Genomic DNA, 27,014 nt, shown 5'->3' with positions numbered 1-27,014 from the left:
ATGGGAAGTTGTTGAAGGGTTTTCTGCCGAATTGTGAGACCGAATGATGAAGGTATGTAGGTAAGGCCTCTCTGGTTGCTTTGTGGAGAGGGCTTTACAGAAAGGCCGCAGCAAAAACAGCAACTCCAGGTATGAAGCAATTGAAGAGGAGATGAGAGACTTGGATGAAGATCTATTTTTAGATGTAAACAGAATCTCTGACTAATTGGATATGAAGAACTAAGAACAGGGAGGAATCAAAGATAACTTTTTTGTTTCTAGTTATGATAAATGGTATTGTTATTACAAAAGTAATAATGACTCAGCAAGGTTTAAGGAAAGATCTGCAACTCAACACACTGTTGGGACAGTTGTATGTACACCTACATTGTATTGAGGTAAATCCAAGTGTAAAGGTATAAAATAGTTGATCCATAGTACACAGATAATTTTTAGTATATAGAAAAGAATGGTGTCACTTACAGAAAGAGTATAGCTATAGAAGGAAAAATAATTCTAAACAGAAAATTAGGACGGTGAGAAGACTCAAGAAAGAAATTGTGAAAAGTACCACCAGGTAGGTGGAGGAAACCCAGCAAAGACAACAATGAACAGGTTCAATTCAGTTCCCAAGTCACAGGTGGCTTCACTGGTACTGGATCAACAATATCCCCATTTGGTGTAGTAAAATGGGTAAAATCAATTTGTGTCTTTGTCACTCTTCTTCTAAATACCACTGAGAAAATTTTCATTGACCTAAGACTACAGTCTAAGTCTGTTGGAATTCTTCTTAACATCATGCTGGCGGGACCTCTTGCAGGTTTGAGCTAGCCCCATCTTTGTTTACTCTTCCTTTGTATCATATGCTGTTATTGTCCATGGCTTTTACTATTTTTTCTACTACTAGAAATTCCACTTCTCCAGTTTTTAAAACTTGGTTGTGACTTAATTACCCTTTAATGAATATCTTTTGACAAATTGGAATGATTTACATTTTAAAAACTGCTCAGAAATGTGATTTTTAAAAACTGTAAACAAGTCTAGTGAGCTTGTATGTCATTGGCCTCTGATGTATATTCTGACACCGTCAGCAAGGCACCTAAGGAAGTTCCTGTGGCAGAGGGTGCACAGAGGTCATCACCAACAGCTCAGCGCTCTTCTCCAGCACACAAATGCATCTCCTGTTAACCCCCCACCTCCCCCCTCCATATGAGCCTAAACTTGATTACGCTTCTCAATACTGAACCCCACTTGGGTCCCTCCTTCTCTGTACACCGTCAGTGTCACATGCAGCCTTGTGCCAACCCACTCACTAAGATGTTCTTCCACTCTCCCCAGATTGCTCCCTGTGCTGTTTTCTTGTCTATGAACAGGGGCATTGGGCTGGATGATTTCCAAGGTTCCTTCCAGCTCTGACATTCTGTGTGTAATTAGAGTACTGATTACCTACGTTTGGAGATACATAAAAATCCAACAACATAAAATCTACTTAGAGGGAAACAAATGAAGCCCTCCCAGCAACACTGATAAACCGAGCAAATTGAAATTTGCACGGGTGAATCAGAAACCACTCTGTCAACTGTGTTTTTTGAAAGTGAAATAATGGACTATACGTGACACAAACTGTCTCAAAACTTTTGCAGTGACCTATACAGTAGAAATTCAGAGAGGGCTAGAGAAATTGCCACATATCTTCTCCTAGAAGAAATGTGGGGAATTGAAAAGGGTCTTGAGTAATGGGAAGAATTTAAACTGGCAAAAATAGTGTCCGAGGTTGGAAAAACTGCATAACTCAAAGCTGGGAGGTCGGAGGAAAGATTGTGCCGAGTGACTGATGAGAGATTAACTTGATCTGTATAACACGTGAGGATTGCTGGGTAGTGAAAAATAAGTGGGAATCAAAAGCAAAAGAAATCAAAAGCAAAAGAAAATAAACAAGCATCTGAAGGTGACAGAAATGAAGTCTGAGTTTAATAATGTCAACAGTATTCTGCCCTAGACTTTTCAAAAGTCTTTGGAAGCCAAAGGAAAGTCCAAATTGAGGAATTTGAGATGAATTCATAACTACTATAAACTCATTTTATGGCAGTGAAGAATCACTTTAGTGGGTTTCAATGTACCTAACTATGCAGTATTGATAAAACAATTTATATAAAGTGTTTTTAGGGCTTGACCCATACCCAAAGGATGATCCTTTGCTGAGTAGTGTTATGTCAGTAAAAACAGAAAAGTGGCACTGTCATTTAATCATCAGTGTCGTTATTTTAAAAAGAGTTGAAAGGTAGAAGGCTTCTATGAGGGAGGGAAGGAATGGAAGGGAATGGACAGGAAGAGAAGGGAAGGAAAGGAAGAGTCTTTTTTTTTTTTTTTTTGTGCAGTTTTTGGCCAGGGCTGGGTTTGAACCCACCACCTCCAGCAAATGGGGCTGGCGCCCTACTCCTTTGAGCCACAGGCACCACCCAAGGGAAATGGCTTTTTTAGCCATGTCATAACTCTAAATCTTCACCATTTACATCACAAACATTGGATACTCTTCTCCATGTAAAATAGGCAACAGGCAACTATTGATAGCAAAGGATTAATATTTGCTTTTCTTCAATTTAAACTTAATGGCTGACTATAGAGAAATAAGATATTTTTAACCTATATTCCATCTCCACATTAAACATCTAAATAAAGTTTAAGAATGTGTCTCTGCCTTTAAAATAAACTGAAGAAAGGAGGTAAGTAATATCTAATGCATACTGTATGCTTGACACAGTTCTGAGTGCCTAACATCACACTTTTAGTACAATAAACCTTATTTATAATTTTATAAATAAGGAAAATGGTGTTTAACTTGAAAATGGCAGAGCTGGCATATGAATTCAACACTCCCTATCTCTCATGACCAGTACCCATATATATACAATTCCTACCCCAAAACAAGCAAAGTGAATGCCTTTTCAGAAAAATTGGAGTTTTAAGGTTTGCTCAGAAAGCTATGTGCATCCAAATCATGTGTTAATAACCAAGATCCCAGAGCCCACAGCAGACCGACATCTTTGTAGCATGTTTCCCAGGAGATTCTTGTGTACACTAAAAACTTGAAGCAATGCAAAACCAAACAGCTTTCCCATAAAACATGTACTATAAATGTCATATGAACTTTTTTAACTCGTTTTTCTGAATTACATCTTTGTACTTGAGCCTCTGTTTTTATCAAAATCTATTATAATATCCCAGAATTTAAACTGAACCCATTGGGCCACTGTATTTGACTTTATAAAAGATAAACCTTCATAGAATAATATCTGTGATCTGAAAGATTGAAGAGGAGTCAGTAACTGGATAAGGAAATGAATCAAAGTTTTAAAAATGGAACATTTTTTAATGTTAGGACAGATTAATGTGACATAATAAGTCAAAAGTAGAAAAACAGTGACTGACAATTAGGGCTGGTCGAGAAAGGATCTTAGGAACTCAAGCCATGTATATGCTTTTTAAATCAAATTTATTAAGGTAAAATTTATATAGAAATAAAATGAATCCATATAAATGTAGGATTTGGTGAGTTTTGTCAAATATGTGTCGTCATATATTCCCAAATATGATGATTAAATAGAACATTTCCACCACCTCACGAGATTCCCTCATGCCTCTTTGCAGACAATCTCCCTCATTAGTAGCTCCAAGAAACTGCCTGTTCTCATAGTCCTTCCTCTTCTAAATGTCATATAAAAGGGATCACACAGTGTGTGAAATCTTTTGGGTCTAGTATTTTTCTTGCACTGGAATGTTTTAGAGATACATCCACGTTGTCGCATATTTCTTTTCCCTTTTTTTTTTTTTAGAGACAGAGTCTCACTTTGTCACCCTCAGTAGAGTTCTGTGGCATTGTAGCTCACAGCAACTTCCAGCTCTTGGGCTTAGGTGATTCTCTTGCCTCAGCCTCCCAAGTACCTGGGACTACAGGTGCCCGCCACAATGCCCAGCTAGTTGTTGCATATTTCAATAGTTTTTTTTTTCTTTCTTTTAATTGATGAGTGTTCTGTGTTTTTTTAGGTGATGGTTAGTCTAATGTGCCATTTTTTGTACAAAAAAAAAAGTTATATTCACAGGTCCTAGAGAAACAGAGTTATTGCATTGGGGCCAAATAAGATGGGATACCAGAGGAATGGGCTCAACCAAACAGGTGAGGAGCAGAGAGAAAGTAAGGATGAATTTGACTATTACTAGATCTCAGTCAGTGGAGGGCAAGAAGGGAAGTCTGTGACTAGCACCAGCCTTATCACACTAGTACATCTGACCCCTGGGTGGGGTGCTCACAGGGTTGAGGAGGTGTGGAGGTGTTAAGACAGCAAGAAAAAAATAGGAAATTTTAAAATTTATAATACAGTAGGAAGTATCCCATTGGAAAATACACTGTAATTTATTGATCAGTTCAACTCTTGATGACTATTTGTTTTTTCCAGTGTGAAGTTATGAATAAAGCCACTTTAAGCGTTTTGGTGAAAGTCTTTGTCCAGACATATGTTTTCATTTCTCTTAGGCAAATTCATGGAATTGCTGGGTTTCTTAATAGGAGTATTTTAACTTTATAAAAAATTGGCAAACTGCTTTCCAGAATGGTTGTACAATTTTACAGTACTATCTGGAAAGTGTGAGAATTACAGTTGCTCCAAATCCTCACCCAACACTTGGCACTGCCAATATTTCATTATTCTAGTGAGTGCGTGGAGACATCTCAAAGATTTTAATTTTATTAAAATTAAAATTAAATTATTAATTTTATTTTAATAGCTACTCATATATTTCCTTTTCTAAAGTATCTATTCAAAAATGTATTAATAATTATCTTTTAATTATTAAAAGCTTTTAAAATAAAAACTATATAATTTTCTTGTCAAATTTACATGGTACAAATCTCTTTTTCTAATCTATGAATTATCTTTCACTTTCTTAATGATGTCTTTCAAAGAGCTAAGGTTATAATTTTTGATAAGTCCCAATTTAACAATTATTTATGGTCATGCTTTTTGCCTCCCACCTAAGTAATTTTTGCTTATGCTAATTGAAGATTTTCTCCTACATTATTTTCTAAAAAGTCTGTTGTTTTAATGTTTACATTTAAGTCTATGATCCATTTTAAATTTTACGTGTGTTACAAAGTGAGAGTTTAAGTTTTTGGTTTTTTTTTCCTCGTGTATGGCCAATTGTTCAGCATCACTTAAATCCCTATTGAGTTTTTTACTGCATTTGTTAAAAAAATGAATTAATGAATTAATGCATAAGATTCATTCTGCATTTTTTCCAATGATCTTTCTCTCCTATGCTAAAATCGTAATGCCTTGCTTACACTGTAGTATACTTTTAAACCTATTAATATAAAGCATTCTTGTATGTTATCACTTCTCACATTTATTTTGGCTATTCTCAATATTTTCCATTTCATAAAATTTTAGAAAGATCTTGGCAATTTCCATAGAAACTATCTGCTAGAATCTTGGTTTAAATTGCATCATGTTCAAATATCAATGTGGGAAGAAGTGACACCTCAGTACTACCAAGTATTCCAATATAAAAATAGTCTATCTCTCCATTTATTTGTGTCTTCTCTCTGCAAAGATTTTTGATTTTCAATCTAAATATCTAGCATAATATTTAAAGAAATGATTTATAAATATTTTACATTCTAAATATTATTATAAATTGTATTTTTAAAAATTGATTTTGTACTCGACACCCATAGCTCAGTGGTTAGGGCTCCAGCCACATACACCAGGGCTGGGTGGGTTCGAACTCGGCCTGGGCCTGCTAAACAACAATAACAACTACAACAACAACAACAGCAAAAAAAAAAAAAAAAAGTAGCCGGGCATTGTGGCAGGCATCTGTAGTCCCAGCTACTTGGGAGGCTGAGGCAAGAGAATTGCTGAAGCCCAAGAGTTTGAGGTTGCTATGAGCTGTGATGCCACAGTACTCTACCGAGGGCAACATAGTGAGATTCTGTCTTAAAAAAAAAATTTTTGATTTTCAATTTCTTATTGCTAGTATACATTATAGAAATACAATTGATTTTTGTATGCTATAAGCATTCTAAATACTATTATTAATTCTAATAACATTTTCAGATATACTTTCAAATTTTTATGAATGTGGTCAGACAATCTGTAAATATAGACACTTTTGCATTTCTTTTTCCCATCTGTATGACATCATGTCTTTTTCTTGCTGTACCCCACTAGGCAGAACTTGAGTATAATGTTAAATAGAAGCATTAAGAGTGGTAGAGTTTAGGCTAGGTGAGGTGATTCACTCCTGTAATCCTAGCACTCTGGGAGGCCCAGATAGGAGGACTGCTTGTGCTCATGAGTTCAAGACCAGCCTGATCAAGAACAAGATGCCATCTCTACTGAAAATTGAAGAATTAGGCAGGCATTGTGGCAGTCATCTCAGCTACTTGGGTGGCTGATGCAGGAGGATCACTTAAACCCAGGATTTTGAGTTTGCTGTGAGCTAGGCTGATGCCACAGCACTCTACCCTGGGGGCTAGAGGAATGAGACTCTGTTTTGTTTTGTTCTGTTTTTAATAGTAGACTTTGCTATACTCCAGACCATAGGTGAGAAATCTGAAAGCTTTTATTATTTTCACATTAAGCATGATTTTTGCTTTTTTGTTATAGATTCCTTTTATCAGCTTGTTTCCATTTCTATTTAGCTGAGGGTGTTTATGATGAATAGATGTTGAATTTAGTCAAATGCTTTTTCTGAATCTATTTACATATTCATGTGGTCTCTATTTTCTTTTCTGTTAATGTGATGAAACATGTTGCTTACTTGATTGTTAAAAGTTAAACCAGCGTAATATTTTGGGCTTCGTTTGCTCATGGTATATTAGCCTATTTATATATTATTGGTTTTGATAATATTTTGTTAAGGATTATGTGTCTTTGATTATGAGGGATATTAGTCTGTGATTTTTTTTTCCTTCCAATGTCTTTGTGTGAGATTTTGGTATCATAAAATGAGTTGAAAAGTATTCCTTCTTATATTTATTTAATATGTTTTCAGATGATTTGGGTTATTTCCTCCTTGGTGATTTTATTGTGCATTTAATTTGCATTTCTATGATACCTAGTTTTTAAGCATATCTACATGCTTTGCTCTTGGGGTTAGTTTAAGTTTTTTGAATTATTTTTTCTTTATATGCTAATTTCTAGTTCTTAATATGATTTGGATTTGAGTTCTTTGTTACACATGTATTCCTGATCGATTTTTTAAAAATAAAGGATTTTGATGAAATCCAATGTTTTTAAACCTTTCGTGATTAGAGTTTGTCTTTAAAACCTTTGCTTACCCTCGAATGATAAACACAGTGTTCTATATTTTCATCTAGAAGACTCATGTTTCTATACCTACATCTATGTTTATCGTGCATTTCAATTAATTGTTTTTTGTAATGAGTGAGGATTGGATTTACAATCTTCACTATTTTTATATTCATTACACATAAATGACCCCTGATCCCACTGCTTTTTGACACACATATTAGCACTCCATACTCACAGTTTAAGAATGCCTCATCATTTCTTTGTTTTTGATGTTGGCTACACCATAGCAATTTCTTTTCTTTCTTTTTATTTTTTCTCCAGCAATTTCTAAGCAGATTATAGTCCAGGATCTAATGTTTAAGAGAATGTGTTTAGTTTTGATTTTATTGCAGCATGTTTTTTTATTGTTGGCTTTCCTTCAGTACTTTGTTATTACGTGATCTTCTTTATAACATGGTCTATACTGTCCATTGCACCCTGGATGAAATTTATTTATTAGAGTTTTCTACTTGAAAACTCTGTGAATTTGCTGCCTCAACAAAATTGCATGCCTAAATTTTACAGTCCAAATAACCATCAGACAACGAATTCTTACTTCTGTTTCCTTTATTCCTTTTTCTCAACATACTATGGAGGTTAGACGCATCCAATCAGGTCTGCCAGGTTTGATCAATGTAGACCTTAATAGGTACTTTCTTAAATTACTTCATTATCCTTTGTGTGCAAAGGAAGAGAAACGTTTCCTCCAAAGAATAACATCCACCTTTCCACAAGTGATTGTAGTTCCAAACAATAACCCCTGAAGCACCTTTATTTAACCAATTAGAAGATCCTCTATAAACATACAGATTTTTATAAGACCTCTGCATAATAATTGGAGATATATTATCTTCTTTTCCAGTTATTTCTAAATGAGCTACTATTTTATCATATTTGACCTTTAGCTAAATGTTTTATATTACCGTATTCATTCTCTGCCTGCTCTTCTATTTCAGAGCCTGCTACTAACCAATTCTTACTCAGCTTTTCATAGGAAACCTTCCAGTTACTTGAACTAGAATTTTCCAAGGCTTCATTAAAAGTCTTTTATTCTATCAGATTATGTTTTGATCCACATACAGATTGTATGTTTCTACCATTTTCTTTCCCATTAAACATCTTTAAATATTTTTTTCTTAATTCTTCATTCTTCTTTAGCAATGAAGATCTGTATTTCTTTTAAACAAACAAATAAATAAAAACCAAAATGAAAGTATATCTACATCCACACAGATCTCATTTTTAAAGATACAATTATTCTGTTAGGAGAGCTTCTGTAATATTCCCACATAGAAGATACTCTTTTTTTTTTTTTAAGTCTTTTTATTATTTGTTTTTTGTTTAGTAGAGATGATATCACATTATTGCTCAGGTTGGTCTTTAACTTCTAGCCTCAAGTGACCATTTCCCCTTGGCCTCCCAAAGTTCTGGGACATGAACCACCATGCCCAACCAAAAGCTGTTCCTAAAATCCTGAGGCCAAGTCTTTTATTTCTGAGCAGGATTGCCTATTCTCATTGATATAGATTCGAACATGCTTCAATTAGTAATTCTCTATTACATTTCATGAGCTTTAAAAAACTGAAAAAAATATTTCATTCCTCATAGATGCTTTAAATGTGTGTTCTGTTCTCTTGTTGTTTGTTTTTTGTTTTATCTTGTGAAAAAATGGATTGCTGTCGGAAGAACTAGCTGTCAGGACAAAGTTGGTCCTGCTGAGATAACTATCATCCTATATCTCAGTGGATTACCCAACAAAGTTTTGCTGCTTCTTTGTGATATATGTACCATATTGGTCAGCAGAAAGGCTTTATTGACTGCTGATACTCAGGAAATAAAACTAATGGATCCATCAATATGTTTGTTTTCACAACCTCTGAGGCAGGGAGGAGATCTGGTGAATTAGACCTAGCTTTTGTAAGAACCACTTCTAGTCATATTTTATTGGCCAAATAAAGTCACATGGCTAAAAACAGAAAACAAAAAAAGAAAACACAAATCTTTCTAAATATAAGGAAAGTATTACCATATTATATACCTGAAAATAGAAGAACCAGAATACTTATGAATAATTCCATTATCATAGAGAACTAACAAAATTCATGGAGACAAAAAGAATACTTAATATCTTGATCTGATACTAAAACATAAAATTCTAGTTGACACTGATTCATAAAACAGAGAATTAGAAGTTTAAATTTCTCTATTATTTCAAGTCTTGAATAGCCATCCTTGTCTCATATTACACTTTTTCCTTACTATAACCTACAAACATTTTTTTATAGTATTAAAAAACAATTGATTATAGTTCATTGCATACATTGTCACATATATCAATTGGGTCTATTTAACCAGATCTTAAAATTCCTCAAGTCATATTTTATGCCTACGATTTTTTTAAAAGCATATCATGGCTAACCTCAGGGAACTTAATGTACTTAATTAAATTCATGGTATCATTTTTCCTACTAACCTAATGCTGCTTCCTTAATTTAGCCTTGACCTCCCTGGGTAACATTTTTTGAAACTCTTATTGTTATCTCTAAGTTTATCAAAAGAACTGATGATCCTGATGGGAAAGAAACCTATTGCTCTAAGTGGCATTATAAAAGTATTTTAATCAAAGCCTAGTTAAAAGCATATAGAATAATATATTCTCTATCAATAAAAGGTACAATTATGAACAAGATAGACACACTCCATTATCAAGGGAAACTGAAAATAAATTAATATCTTCACTGTTAGTGATCTAATTAATATCAAAGACAAAATTAAGTCCAAAGCAAATTAACAAAGGCTTTATATTCATGAACTGTAGAAGAGACCTACCTGTCATCTCTTTTATTTTAGCATGGTATGAACTAAAATAAAATATTAAGCTCTCCCCTGCTGACTGAATGGACCCTGTCTTAGTCTTTAAAGGGACATGAGAAATACTCTAAAGCTGAGTTGCTGGCCATGACAAGGGGGGGTCAGACGTGCTTCATCAAATCCTGCTCCCTTTTTGGAGATATGCTTTCTAGCTCATCAATGGACCCAAGGCTGTACAAGACACATGTTTAAGCTACAGGACCTTAATTTACATAACAAATCACTTGAGTCTGGGTATGGGACTGGTGATGGCTTGTCTCTGATTAACAGACTTCCTTATGTTAAATCTTTCCACAAATCTTCATTTCTTTAACCAACTACAAATCAAAGAGTCTTTAAAGCCACCTATAACTTTTAAGCTCCCCTGCATTAAGATGTCCCACTTTTGGGACCAAACCAATGTATGCCTTCTATGTGTTGATTTACACCCTTATGTGTAATTCCTGTCTCCCTGAAATGTATAAAACTGAACTGTAACCCCAACACAGCAAGTCTACTTGCTGAAGGCTTTTTAGTCAAGGCTCCAGGTTGTGGTCCTCACACTTTGCCCCAAAGAAACCTCACTGAAGTGTTCTGTAGAGTTTGGCTTCTTTTCCATTGACAATGGGTTATAAGGAGTTAGAAAGGAGAATAAGTTTATGGAGTAAAACACTAACATATTTACACAGGGTTGGCAAACACTCTATTAAGGTGGAATTTTTGAAGTAAGAAACACTTTCAAGTTAGTCTTTAGGCACATTTTGCAGTTCTAGATTGGCTATAAAGATCAAACAAGGAATCTGGGAACATTTCAAAAGAATTATGTAATCTCAGGGGCAGAGTTTTCTGTGGCCAGTCATTTCCTTGAGGAAGTCAGAGGTCATATAAATTGGGTCCATGTACATCTTTTTATTTTTAACTTATATACACCATTGCACGAACGCATGTTTTCATTTACATTTATATTTTAGAAAACATACCTTTTTATGGAAAATTTTAAGAAGAGTGAATGGGTCATTCTCTTTTTGACTTTAGTTTCTCAAGTTCAGCACTGGAACACCTGGCTCTGGATAATTCTTTATTGTAGAGGCCGGGCATTGTAAGAGGTTTAGTAGCATTCCAGGCTTCTACCTATAAGATATCTATAGCCCCATCACAGTCGAAACAATTAAAATGTCACCAGATGTTACCAAAATGTCCAGACGGCAAGGGGCACCAGGAAGTAGCTCCTGGCTAAGCACCACTGCCTTAGATTCAGTTCAGATAACTAGGTAATAAGCTTCATGGTGGAAATCTAAGCCCCAGAACAACTCTATCTTTCATCCTTACCAATGGAAGTGATGTTGACCTCACCAATTACTTTATAGGGTATAGTAAAATGTGTGTTATTTCCCCATAAATAGTTTAATTGCTTCAATAAATATTGCTCACTTATAAGAATTGATTGCAGTGAATTAATCCCATCCTCATTTTCCCTTCTAATTAAAGGGTTTTGATAAAAATTAGTGCTGTTAAGCAAATAATTCTGTCCCTTCATCTTTGAGATACATGGCGGTAGTGTAATCCTTGCCTTTGTGTTTGATTAGGACCAGGTACCTTGTTCTAGCCATAGAATAGTGACAAGTAGCATGTGTCAGTTCTGTTCTAGAGTAATTAAATGCCAACCCACTTGAGCACTGCTTTTCTTTGTGTTGGAACTTTTTTTTATTGCCAATTATTTATTTATTTATTACTAATTTTATCTTAAATGTGCACAACAGATGTGTGCTACATTAGAGGTAGATTATCACTTTCACTTAAAAGCAAAAAACTAGGGTGGTGTCTGTGGCTTAAAGGAGTAGGGCACCAGCCCCGTATGCCAGAGGTGGCGGGTTCAAACTCAGCCCTGGCCAAAAAAAAAAAAGCAAAAACTACAGGGCTTTCCACTTTCCAGTTCTTACTTCTGGAACCAGTGGATGAAAGATAGAACAAATCTGTGCATGTAAAGTCTGTAACGTAAATAAGAAACAGAGGAAAATTATACATACAAATATATAATATATACAGAAGGTATCAAAAATGTATACACATTTTAAGAGATTTTATCTATGTATTACTTTTTAAAATTGAATTGAATAATGGCAGCAATGTGTAGCGTGATATTCACTCAAAAGATGGCAGGATGGGACACGCAGGTCCATCAAAGAAAATGGCAGAAGCACAGTTGTTCTTCAAGAAGCACAGATCATTTAGAAGTGATATTTTAAATTCAAAAATGTTACGGAAGTACAACAATGGAGGCATACGTGTGCAAAAGAAGCTCCCACATGCCTGGCAGTTGCACCCATTTGTGATATGTTTCAGGTGCGTGGTACTGTGTGTGATGTGCACAAGGGAGGATCCTGGAGGCCTTGCAGAGTAATAAATCCTGTTCTTCTGCTAAGGTTTTAAAATAGTTACACACTAGCCACAGAAGTTTATTAAACAATGTGTACATGAGATAAGAATCAGCAGAACAACTATACAATAACACATAAAACAGCAAAATGGAAATTTTTCATCCCCAGATGATTACATGCGCTAAATAAAGAGAAACCTCATCAAAGGGTGCAGTGTTGTCAGTGTTTCACCATAGTCAGAAGTGTCTGGATGCTAATGGCAGCCACTTTGCGCTCCTGTGTAACTGCAGAAGCCAAGAATTTCTTGTATCCATCTTTCGTTATCTGTATATATTAAGTATTGCAACTTTAATACAACTTTTTTCTTTCTTAAAATGTGTATACATGTTTTTAGCATCCTGTAACAATATATGCTGATGACAGTTGTTATATTGTATATTGTATCTCCTATAATTGCAGAAGTCAAACTTGACTTAAGTATTACAGATTTAATGCAGTTTTTTCCTCTCTTACAATGTTTACAGCAGAAAAATTCACAATTGCACTCCCTGTATAATATATATGCGTTTATGTATTATGTTTGTATATGTACATATATAGTGTATATACATGTGAAGATGGATTAATTGGATTCTGGGGTCCTATTCTAATGTTTCAGAATGTAAAAACATCTTTCCAAGGGCCAGATAAACCCAACGCACCCCCAAATTGCTGTTTCTATGGTTTTGATAAACTAGAAAATGTCTTCAAGATCTTGACCTTCATTTTCCCCTGAAAAGTAATCTCACCCCTCCAGAGTTACATAAATCTTTCTATAAAGTTGTCTCCCTATCTATCAAATTGTAAATTAACTACTTAATCCTTGCTTTTAGCCCAGGATTTCCGTTTATAGGAAAATTGGTTCCTAAAGCCCTCACTGTAGACACACACACATTCTCTACCCTCCACAAGTTTTGTAAATCTTTGGTTCTGGTATGGAGTGCTACTAGCCTTGCAAAATAAGTTGGTAAGTATTCAATCATCTTCTTTTTTATTATTTCAGAATATTATGGGGGTATAAATATTTTGGATACGCGAATTGCTACTGTATAGTTTCGGTCAAAGTTACAAGTGTGCCCCTCACCAGGATAGCCTGCCTTGCACCTGTTAGATGTGAATTATCCCTTCCCTCCAGCCCATTCCCACCTACTTGCTTTCTATTGACTTTTACCACCAAAAGTGCACACAGGTGTTAACTGATTAGTTCTCATTTAATAGTGAGTATACGTGGTATTTGATTTTCCATTCTTAAGAAACATCACTTAGAAAAATGATCTCCAGTTCTATCTAGGTTATTGAAAAAAGTACTAGTTCCCTGCTTTTCTTATGGCTGACGAGTGCTCTGTGGTATACATATACCACATATTTTAAATCCACTCATATATTGATGGGCACTTGGGCTGTTTCCACATCTTTGCAATTATGAATTGTGCTACCATAATATATAATATTTAAGTGCAAATATATTTATGACCTTTTTCTCTTTGGATAAATACCTGGTAGTGGGATAGCTAGATCAGATCACAGGTCCACCCTTAGTTCTATGAGATACCACTACACTACTTACCTACTAGGTTAGACTAGTTTGCAGTCCCACAAAGTGTTTAACTGTTCCTTTCTCTCTGCATTCATGACAGAGTTTTGGTATTTTTGGTAAAAGTTCTTCTCACTGGAGTTAGATTATGTGTCATTTGCATTTCCCTGATGATTAGAGATGAGTATTATTTTCATATGTTTATTGGTAATTTGCCTATCTTCTTTTGGAAAGAACCTAGAATCCATTTCATTCATCTTCAGGGAGCAAAGGTTTTAATCCCTGCTTTTTGTAGGTAAGCATGTCTTCATGTCTTTTACCCACTTTTTTATGGGGTTTGGGTTTTTCTTATTAATTTGCTTAAATTCTTTATAAATGATAGTTATCAGCCTTTTATCAAATGCATAGAATGCAAATATTTTTTCCCATTCTGTAAATTGTCTATTCACTCCATCAATTGTTCCCTTTGTTGTGTGGAAGGTTTTTACTTTGATCAGGTCAGATTTGTTCATTTTTGCTGTTGTAGTGATTGTCTTTAGGGTCTTTATAAATTCTTCGCCTAGGTCAAGGTCTATGAGAATTTTTCAAACTTTTTTTTAAGAATTCTTATCATTTCATGAGTTAGGTTTAAATCTGTTACCCATAATAAATTAATTTTTGTGAGTGGAGAGAGGTGCAGAGACCTTGTTTCAAGCTTCTACGTGTGGCTATCCAATTTTACCAGCACTATTTATTGAATAGGAATTCTTTTTTCTAGGGTATGCTAATGTCTGCTCTATGAAAGATCACATAGCAACATGAGTATGGTATTGTATTTTGACTTTCTATTCTGATACATTGGTCTATGTCTGTCCTTGTGCCAGTATCATACTGTTTTGGTTGGAGGTTGATAAAGGGATGCCTCCTGATTTGTCTGTTTTCCTAAGGCTGCTTTGGCTATTTGGGCTCTTTTTCGGTTCCATATAAAATGTAGAATTATTTATTCTAGATCTACAAAAAAATTAGTATTTTAATGAGGATTGTGTTGAATCTATACATCACTTGGGTAGTATACACGTCTTAGCAATGTTAATTCTGCCAATCCAAGAACATGATATATTTTTCCATTTGTTTGCATCTTCTGTGATTTTCTTCTTCAATAACTTGTAGTTCTCCATATAGAGGTCTTTTACTTTTTTATTAAATATATCCCCAAGTATTTTATTTTCCTTTTTGCTATTATAAAAAATATTGACTTCTTGATTTAATTTTCAATTTGACTCTTGTTGATGTATAACAATGCCATTGATTTGTGTACGTTGATTTTCTATCCTGAGATTCTGCTGAATTTAATTATTAATTCCAGGAGTCTCTTGGCAGAATATTTGGAGTTTTCTCAATAAGAGATTGTATCATCAGCAAAGAATGACATTTGACCTCTTCTGTTCCCCTTTAGATATACTTGATTTCCTTCTTTTGCCTGATTGCTCTAGCTAGGACATCCAGAATTATGTCCAGTGGTGACACTGGAGAACCTCGTCTATGCCCAGATTGAAGTGGGAGTCCTTTCCATTTTTCCTTCTCCTGTATGATTTTGGCTGTGGGGTTGTCTTATATGGCTTGTATAGTTTTGAGGTATGTTCTATCTATGTCAATTTGTTAAGAGTTTCTTATCATGAAAGAGTGCCAAATTTTGTCAAATGCTATCATGTCTATTGAGATGATCATACTGTCTTTGTTTTTGGTTGTGTTCATGTGGTGAATAGCACTGATAGATTTGCATGGATTGAACGATCCTTGTATCACTGGGATGAAGCCCATAGGGTTCATGGTGACTTATTTTCTTCTCGTGTTTCTGAATTCAGTTTGCTAGAATTTTATTGAGAATTTTTACATCATATTAGAAAAGATATTGTTCTGTGATTTTCTTTTTTGTTTTGTCCTTTCCTGGTTTTTGTATTAAGGTAATAGTGGCTCCTTAGAATGAACTGGGGAAGATGCTTTCCTTCTCCATGTTATGAAATAATTTATGCCATATAGCTAGCTCCCAGTTTCTCTTTGTCGGTCTGGGAAAGTTTGGCTGTTAAACCATCTATCTGGTCTGGGACTTTTATTTATTGGAAGTTTTTTTTATTGCTGTTTCAATTTTGTTACTTGATACTGGTCTGTTTAGGAGTTCTATTTCTTCCTGATTGGGCATAGGAAGGGAGGTTGTGCTTCCAAGAATTCATCCATTTCCTCAAGGTTTTTCATTTTATGTGCAGCAAGGATTTTATAATATCCAGAGATGATGTTTCATATTTCTATGGTTTCAGTTGTGATCTCTCCTTTTTCATTTCTGATTGAGACTCAGAGTCACTTTGATTCTGTTTTTGGTTAATCTAGCAAGAGGTCTGCCAATTTTATTTATCTTTATAAACAACCAACTTTTTGTTTCATTAATCTTGTGTATAATTCTTTTGTTATCAATTTTCTTTTAGTTCTGTTCTGACTTTAGTTATTTATTTTCTTCTTCTGGGTTTGGAATTGGTTTGCTCTTCCTTATATAGCGATACCTTGGAACCCAAACTTAATCCATTCCAGAACCCCATTCGAGTTTCAAATCGTTCACATTCCAAGACAATTTCTCCCCTTTAAAAGATTAGAAACTGAATTAATTAGTTCCTGGGTCCCACAAACTCAAATTTTCAAAATGATTGTAATGGTAAATACACTGGATTTTAAGGTAACATATTAACAAATAATATTTGAACAAAAATATAAATTGATAAAATTGAAAATATAAAAACCTAAAAATATAGAGGCCTGTTTCATCACAATTGAACACTTGGTTCCAAACATACCCCTCACTGTCCACAAACTTCTTTACAAACTTTTCTGCTGCTTGTGAATTAGAACTGGCAGCCTCTCAGTGCATACCAGCACTATGGATCCGGTCCTTTCCTTAAAGTTCTCAAATCACCCCCTACTGGCTTTAAACTCCTCCTTTTGAGCACTAGTATGAGGCATGCCTTCTAATAAAACGTCATGGAGGACCTTGGCTTTCTTACAAATTATCATCTCAGAAATCTCATCACCAACCAGCTGTTTTTCATTAATCCAAACTAAGAGAAGTTTTTCCATCTCTTCCGTACTTGGGGCCAGTGCCCTACCCACTGAGCCACAGGCACCGCCCTGTAATGTTACTGTTTACCACTTTGTTTAAATCTAGTAAGGTTTGCTTTATAAATCTGGATGCACCTATATTAGGTGCCTAAAGATTTAGAACTCTTATGTCTTCCTATTGAATCATTCCCTTTGCCATTATATAATAACAATCTTTGTCTTTATCTTTGTTTCTTTGAAGTCTGTGTTATCTGATATGAGAATGACTACATCAGCTTTCTTTTGGTTTGTATTTACATTGAATATTGTTTTCCAACCCTTCAACTTGAGCCTGAATTAGTCCTTGCTGATTCGATGTAGTTTCTGCAAATAGCACACACTTGGCTTGTATTTTTTTTATTCATTTAACTAGCCTATTTTTCTTCAGAGAGTCTTTCAAACCATTCACATTTATTGAGAGCATTGCTAAGTGAAGTAGATTTTTTTCACCCTGCTGAGTAGAACCTTACAGCTTTTTTTCACCTCTTGAGCCATTGTGGTAACTGGGCTCTGAACTTTAGCATTTGGATGGTTTTACATTGCTGGGTGTCTGTGGTGCTGATCGGTATAATGCAGATATGATTATTTCCTGCATAGCAGGTTTGGTCTTAACAAATTAATTCAGCATTTGTTTGTCTGAGAAAGTCTTTATTTCTCCTTCATATGGGAAATTTAGTTTTTCAGGATATAAAATTTGATGATGGTCATTATTATGTTTGAGAAGAGTGAGACTGGAGCCCCAGTCCCTCTGGCTTATGAGGTCTCAGCTGAGAAGTCCACAGTCTGATTGGTTTTCCTTTGTGAGTTACCTGATGCTTTTGCTTTATAGTTCATAGGAGTTGCTCTTTTGTGCTAACTTGGGCCAGTATGATGACTAAATTTTATGGTGATTTCCTCTTGGTGATGAATATCCCAGGAATTGATTGTGTTTCTAGGTGTTAGATGTCCAGATTTCTAGCAAGACCTGGAAAATCTTCCTCAAGTTCCCTGAAATAAATTTCCCAGCCCTGTGTATTTTCTTCTTCACCGTCAGGGATGCCTGTCACTCTTACGTTAGTCCTCAATAATAACCCCATATTTCTTGTAGGCTTTATTAATTCCTCTTATTTCTCTGTTCTTTCTCTTTAACTGACCAGTTTAATTCAAAGGTGTTTCCTTATAGCTCTGATATTCTTTTTTTTACTGCCTCATCTAGCCTATTAAGGTTTTCTGCTGTGTTTTATATTTCCTTGAATTAATTTTTAATTTCCAGAAGCTCAGCTTGATTTTTTTTTAGTAATTTGATTTCTATAGTAAATTTTGTATTCATTACCTTGTTTTTGTGGTTTCTTTATGTTGGGTTTGTATTTCCTGTTATATTTTGTTGTTTCCTTACAATCCATAATTGAAACTCTTTACCAGTCACTTCACTACTCTCATTTTGCTTGGTTTCTATTGGCACAGCATTATTATTTTCTTTTGGGGATGCTGTTCACTCTCATTTTTCATGTACCCAGAGATCTCTCATTGATTCCTTCTCATCTGGAGCAGTTTTTCCTTCTTACATTTGAATTTTCTTTTATTTAGACAATGGCAGACCCAGTTTAATCTTTGAGACAGTGGGTGGTTCTTTTAAGGTGAAACTCAATTACATCATGTATGATTGGTTTACTAAATGCTGTAATGGGACCATAGGCACCCACCACAACATCCAGCTAGTCTTTATATTTTTCATAGAGACAGGGTCTTGCTCAACCTGGTCTCAAATTCCTGAGCTCAAACAAACTACCCACCTTAGCCTGTGCCAGCATTACAGATGTGAGCCACTGCACCTAGCATAATATGTTTCAAGTCTACTTAGTTTAGTTTACTTTACTTTACCAATTCAAGTATAATATAGAAATCTTACCACTAGATAGGGCCATTTTACCTTCCTTCCTATGTTCTTGTTTTATGTTTTATATCCACATCCACTGAAACTCTATCAAGAATTTTAAAATTTTTTATTTCAACTCTCAAACATACTTTGTCTTAATGTTTCTAGTTTCCTTACGATATTGTTTTCTGTCTGTTAAAGGAAAATTTTTAGCACAATTTTTAGAGCAGGCATTCTGGCAAAATAGTTCCTAAGCTTTTCTTTATTTGAGAAGGAATTATATTATTTTCATTTTTGCAGGATATTTTCACTGTATATACATGTTTGGACTGATAGTTTCTTTTCAGCACTTTACCAGTGTTGAATCTTTTAGTCCTGTCCTCAATGGTTTCTGAGGAAAAATCTATCATCTTTCAAATCATTATTTCTCTGTGGGTAATAAGCTACTTCTTTTTATTAATAGTTGCTCTCAAGGTTTTTTTTCTTTTTCTTTGATATTTTTACTTTGATTATGATGTGACTGGGCATGGATTCCTTTGTGTTTATTCTATTTGCACATTGCTGAGTTTACTGAATCTGAGAGTTTATGGCCTTAGACAAATTGTGAAATTTTCTATCATTTCTATAAGTAATACATTTTTGCTACACTACATTTTTTTTGGTTCTAGAACTTCAATTGCACAATGTTAAATCTTTTGTTATGCTTCCACAGGTCCTTGTGTACTTTTTTTTAGTTTTGGTGGTTTTTTTGAATCCTCTTTTTCTCTGTTGTTCAGCTTGAGTAATTTTTACTTATACATCTAATTCTCTCTATGTCATCTCATTTCTGATATAAGCTCATCAGCTATTAAGCTCAGTACATGAATTTTTTTTTAATAAACATATGCCAAAGGTTTTTTTTTGTAGTTCATTAAATAATGAGGAAACCAGTGTATAAAATCAGTTCAAAGATGTTTCATGAGCTAGATTTTTATTTGGAATTTAAAAAGTTATGTCTAGAATAAGATTTCAGGTTAGATATAAAACTAACTAATGTCCTCCAAGACAATGAACTATAAATTGGGGGGTTGATTTTTTTCTGCTAGACGGAAACATTTTGTGTTTCTGTCAAACAGAAAATCCACAACTTACACGTAACTTCTCTAAGTTCAGGAATTATGAAGAATAGTAAACAGGGAGTTGAAGAAAGTATATTTCTCTGTAAAATGCTTAAATGGGCTTTTACTCCCATATGCCATTGAAAAGCCATATTTTCTGCTTACCTTATCTCCAAATGTTTTGTAAGTTTTCTTAATAGCAACCGAGAAATGATGAGATGATTGGCTGGCAAAGAAACATTTACAAAACACTACATAATTGCAAACAAGGAAGTCCAGAGTCTGTACATTTACAAACAAATAAAGTGCGGGTATTGCTGAGTTATACCGAGTACCCAGAGTAACCACGCTAAGGACTCACATACACATCAAATATGGCCACAGGAACCCGAAGATTCCAGGAAGATAAGATTTAACTCTTTACAAATATCAGAAAGTCCAAAGCCTTCCATGAGACCATGAAATCTCTGAGAGGAAGAGATTTCCTTTACTGGCTCTGAGATCTTGCTTTTGTTGAATTATTTCAATTTAAGGATTCTTTCATTTTCTTCCTATGGTCACTGCCAGAAAATGGGTCCTTTTCTTTAAATTTGCACAAAACAAAAAATAAAATAAAACCCATGCACTTAGGCATTTCACTGGAAAACTTAGGAAGATGGAAAATTTTAAATTTCAAATGAAAATAATTTAGTGTAGCAATTCCTGTTCCCAAAATGATGCTCTTCCTTCTGTTCCCTTCTCAAATCTTTTCTCCTCTAGTTTCTCTTATCAAGCAACCTATTTCATTATTTTTTGAAAGGGATCATGGCTGCTAATAATGCAGATACTCAGAGTTTTAGCTCCACTTAAGCCATTTATTAAAAAAGTTAATCTTTAATCTCAGAAAATTTCTAGTGCTGGATGAAAAGGCAGAAATTTCATCCATTTTTATAATAAATCATTAAGTCTGCCCCCTTTCCCCAACCAAAACATTGTGAATTCTGTCCATGAATTCACCACCTCCCAGTTATCTATCTGTTTGTCACCATGGTCAGAAGCTTTTTGTTTTTTCTACAAGTGCTCATTTGGCAGATGCAGTGGACAAGGTAGGGATCAGGGTCAGACAAGAGACATCCTCTTCTCAAGCACCAGACCCACAGGGTCACCAAAACCTCATTCATCGATACACGTAAAAAAGTATTTCAACATACCATTTATTTGCAATATTAAATACCCTAAACTGACCACAAAAAGAATAATTCATGAGGAACAAAACATCAAAATTTCAAATAAAGACAGAGGAGATATTATTGATTTTTTTCTTGGCCTCAATTTTTAATTAGGCTCCACATAGCCATGTTAATGGTTTTTATTTTATTTTAATTTGTTTATATTTCATACATCTTGATGTCTTTCAATTAATTTCTAGTCTAAAAAATATTTATTCCAATTATTATTTATTGCAATCAATTAACATTATGATGTTTGTCCAAGTTCCACAGTCCAGGCTAGCAGTCTCTTACCCCATCCAAGGCCTGTAATCAAGTTGGAAAATAAAGCTATTTGGGGATTTGTCTTATAAATAAATATACAACTATAAGAGAGCATTTTGAGAAATAAAAGAAATACAAACCTGGATGTGGAGAGCAGGCCATGAGGCGGTAGGGCCCCCACAGCCTGGGGAACATTCAGGGAATGAACCCCAACTGCTTCTCCTCTGTTCCCAAAACAGCCATATTTCTTTCTTCATGCTCCCTCTGCCAGAAGTCACATAGCTCTTTCTTTTTCTAGTTAACTATGCAGAGAACCTTGAGATCTCTTCCTTCTTTCTCCTTGTCATATGCTAACAAAGTTGAGTAGAAACCATTAAGTCACATAGTTCTTCATTTTGTTAACTATGCTGAGACCCTCATAATTTTTCCCTTCTTACTTCCTGTCGCATGTTAACAAAGTTGAGTAGAAACCATTAACAAGATGATTTGTCTTTATTAAAGTCATTTACATTTTCTATTTGTACTATAAGATCAAAATTATGTCTTTTATTTACACTAATCCCCCATACTGTGTATGCTATTTCCCCTAGACAACCCTGTACAGATACTATAAAATAAAGCTGATTTTGTGCTTTGGTGCTAGCTGCAGCCATCAGCTCAGTCAGGCCTCCTGATCACATCTTTCATTTCTGTGTTTTCTCTTATGCTGCGTTTTCCTCATTTCCCACCAATTCCACTCTGGTTCACTCCCTTCCCCATGCTGGCTCACGATAGTTGGGGTGTAAGAGAGTTGACAGTTACATTTAAAGTTGTGACATCATGTTGGCATGCCCAGGGAACAACCGAAGTATATAGAGTTTTCTGTGTTAACTAAGTGTCAGGGAAAGCTGATGGGACAAATATCTGCTGGGCCTTGGTCTTCTGTACTAAAAACTAAGTGGACTGCACTTGACTTACGGACCATGAGCTTTTAGCAATATCTGTCCCTGACTATACATGAAAATTGTCTGGGTAGATTTGAAAAAACTATAATTCTCCTGGCCCTACTCACAGACCATTAAATGGTACAACCTCAAGCTTATAATCCAGGCATCAACATGTCAACTGTGTACCCAGTTCTTTGGAAAAAATGCTCTCACTTGATATCCTTACAATTCCATTTCCAGGATCTCATAGCCCTTTCTTCACCCTCAGGAAGCCATGTATTGACTCTTAGTGAAAATTATCCATCCCATAAGATTTTTCTTCTGTTGTTAGTTTATTGCCCTGTTTCAAAATTTCCCATTTGGAGCTTCTTCACATATTCTACTTTATTGCTGATATTTTCTACCTTTCTATCTGTTCCAATTGTTTTGTAATTGTTTGTTTAAGTATTTTATAATAGCTTCTTTAAATGCTTTGTCATATGACACTAACATTCTGTGTCATTTTAGCTTTGGTGTCTGTTCAATGCCTTTTCTCCTGAAAGTGAAGATTTTTTTGAGTAATTTATACACAGAATAATTTTAACTTGTACCTTGGACACTTTGTCCAATTAATATCTATATTATATCTCATTTAATAAAATTTAATATTACTATTTTTGTTTCAGCAGGTCATCAATACAGTTGGGTTCACTAAACAAATCAACCTGTCTGTTTATTGTGTTTTCAATCAAATTCCATTGTTACTGCCTTTACTATTCAGATCTGTCCCACGTGAACTCCAACCAGCAGCCAGTGAAAACTGGGTTTTATATTTCTTTTTTTAAGATTATGATCTATGCATGCTCAGGTCAGGGGAAAGCCATGCACTCTGTGCCTACCCTTTATGCATAGAGTGACTTTTCTGAGTTCCTCACTATGTGGAATCACCCCTATACTTTCTCTTTTCCTGGGTCTCCTTTTTTGGTCCTTTAGCCAGAACGCTAAAGCTTTATTTATCTTTCTCTGCCACACAGTTTCTGTGGGTGTGACTACCTCTGAGACTAAGGCAAGGCAGGGACAAAAAGAGAACAGAAGCAATGTGGTTTACCCCACTTTCCTGAGAACATATATGCTTCCATTAGAAAAGAAAGTTTGCTTTATTCTGAACTTCACCTGCCTGCAGGCTGCCTTGGCACTACCGTGGCACCTGCTCCCATTTCTGCAGATGAGGGGCTGGAGTGGAAGAGAATGGAAATAAAAAGAAAAAAGAAAGAAAATAAAAAACAGAGAAAGAATATAAAAATCAGAGGATATTTTCCACTGTCTGTGAATATGAGATCACTTTTCTGTTCCTTAAATCAGAACTAGAGAGCCCCTTCAGGGGTGTGCTCTGTCTACAACAATGCTCATATCCATATTGGGGGCAACCTTAACTTCAGGCAGGTGAATACAAAAGTGGGGAAAAGGTACAGTTGTCACCAGTGTGGTAGAACTTCAAATTCTGCTCTTCTTTCTCCATCTGCCCACTGCTAATTATTTTGCTGACTCTTCACGTAGCTTTTCCATGAATTCGGTTCGAGTTTTGTAGCTTTACTCAGTAAGAAAGATAAAGTTCACTCCATCTTGGGCATTGCCTGTGGTTCAGTGGATAGGGTGCCAGCCCCATATACCGAGGGTGGCAGGTTTGCACCCGGCCCCAGCCAAACTGCAACAACAAAATGGCTGGGTATTGTGATGGATGCCTGTAGTCCCAGCTACTCGGGAGGCTGAGGCAAGACAATCGCCTAAGCTCAGGAGTTGGAGGTTGCTGTGAGCTGTGATTCCATAGCACTCTACAGAGGGTGATAAAGTGAAACTCTGTCTCTTAAAAAAAAAAATAAATTCACTCCATCTTATGCAAAACCAGACATGTTTGGTATGTGCAGTTTAAATGCTTTTGATTAACAATTGTTATAATGAGTCTGCTTAAATTTCTTTGGTGGGGGCTTAAGCGATTCTCTTGCCTCAGCCTCCCAAGTAGCTGAGACTACAGGCAACCGCCACAACGCCCAGCTATTTTTTTGTTGCACTCATTGTTGTTCAGCTGGCCCAAGATGGTTTCAAACCCACCAGCCTATGTGTATATGGCTGGACCAATAACCACTGTGCTACAAGTGTCTAGCCTGCTTTAATATTTTTTAAATATTTTTATCAAAATAATTACATTAAAATCTAACAGAACCATGACTTTATCAAATGTGTGCCTGATTTAGTCATCACAATGGCTCAATATATAACGTATCCCTTCCCTTTATAAAAATATTAAAAAACCTCAAATTGTTATAGGTAATTGAATCTATATTCTAAAATATGTATTTTTCATGTTCTTTACATTCATTGACTCATAGGTCCAGGGTTCTCAACCTTTTTGACACCAGGGACTGGTTTCATGGAAGACAATTGTTCCACTGACCTGGGGAGAAGTTTAGGGTATCATTTTGGGATGATTCAAGTGCATTACCTTTATTGTAGACTTTATTTTCATTATCATTACATTGTAATATATGATGAAATAATTATACAACTCACCATAATGCAGATTCAGTGAAAGCTCTGAGATTGTTTTTTTTGCAACTAGAGAGTCCCATCCAGGGGTGATGTGAGACAGTAACAGATGAAGCTTCACTAGTTCACCTGCTGCCCACCAGCTGTGAAGTCTGGTTCCTAACAGGGCACAAATCTGCATCCCAAGGTTGGGAACTGCACCATTAGTCTACAAAATAATCCTGTGAAATAAATACTACCCCTGTTAAAAACTAAATTGAAGCACAGTAACATTTTTTTTTTTTTTTTATTTTAATTTTTTTTTTTTTTATTGTTGGGGATTCATTGAGGGTACAATAAGCCAGTTACACTGATTGCAATTGTTAGGTAAAGTCCCTCTTGCAATCATGTCTTGCCCCCATAAAATGTGACACACACTAAGGCCCCACAGTAACATTTTAAAGGGCTTATTTGAGCAAATAGCAACTCATGAATCAGTTCAAACCAGAACTGGTTTAGAGGCTCTGCCTAGGAAACTCAATGGGAAGGCTTTTATATGATGAACACAGAAGTAAAGCAAAGAAAATATTTAATTGGTCACAGTTTTACAGTTTCCTTATCTGTCTATCCTATTGTAAAATGCCTAGGGATATAAATTGGTTGGCAACTTCTTAGCCATTAGCCGTAATTTTCATTTTTTCAAAATATAGACATTTATAAGAAATAGACCAAGTTTTGCTTATGTTTGCAGACAAAGCAAAGTTAAGGTGGCCTAGGAGACAAGTCATTTAAATAGCTTTGTCTTCTTAGGAATTATCCAGGTCCATTGTAATTTACTTTTACCACCCTAAATTTATAGATGTGAACTTTGACACATAGAAAAGCTAAAAATGAAAAGAAAAAAAAAAAAAACTTGTTGAGAGTAACTCAGCTAGGAGGTAGAGTCAGATCAAAGATTCAGATATTGGCAGCTGATTTTCATAGCCTTTTTTCTTAACCAATATGCAACAATGTGTACAATAGATAATGTATAGTGTGTTATAAGTTGAGTTTTGTCTCCCCAAAATTCGTATGTTGGAGTCCTATCTCCCAATGTCTCAGAATTTGACTGTCCTTGGTAATAAGATATTTATAGAGTCAATTAAAATTAAAATGAAGGCTAGGTGCAATGGCTCATGCCTGTAAACCTAGCACTCTGGGAGGCCAAGGTGGGTGGATTGCTTGAGCTCATGAGTTCAAGACTAGTCTGAGCAAGAGCAAGACCCCGTATCTACTAAAAATAGAAAAACTAGCTAGGTATTGTGGTGGGTGCCTATAGTCCCAGCTACATGGAAGGCCAAGGCAAGAGGATTACTTGAGCTTAAGAGTTTGAATTTGCTGTGAGCTATGATGTCACCCAAGGTGACAGAGTGAGTAAGTCTTTAGGGCAACCCCTGATAAAATGTGACTTGTGTCTTGATAAGAAAAGGAAATTTGGATACAGACATGGATAAAAGAAGACGATGTGATGACACAGGGAGAAGATGGCCATGTGCTAGGACAGATGTCTAGAAAGATACTTTCTTCACAGCCCTCAGAAGAAATCAATCTAGCTGACACTTTTTTTTTTTTTGAGATGGCATTTCACTCTGATGCCCAGGCTTGAGTGCCATGGCTCAGACTCACAGCAACTTCTAACTCCTGAGTTCAAGCAATCCTCCTGCCTCAGTTTCCTGAGTAGCTGAGACGACAGGCTCCCACCACTACACCTGGCTAATCTTTCTATTTTTAGTAGAGATAGTATCTCCCTCTTTCTCAGTCTGGTCTTGAACTCCTGAATTCAAGGGATCCTTCCTCCTCAGCCTCCCATAGTGCTGGGATTACAGGCATGAGTCACTGCATCCTGGCCTGGCCTATACTTTAATCTT

This window comes from Nycticebus coucang, chromosome 4 (genome assembly GCF_027406575.1).
Source record: "Nycticebus coucang isolate mNycCou1 chromosome 4, mNycCou1.pri, whole genome shotgun sequence".
NCBI classification, from domain to species: domain Eukaryota; kingdom Metazoa; phylum Chordata; class Mammalia; order Primates; family Lorisidae; genus Nycticebus; species Nycticebus coucang.
This window is presented reverse-complemented; position numbering follows the sequence as displayed.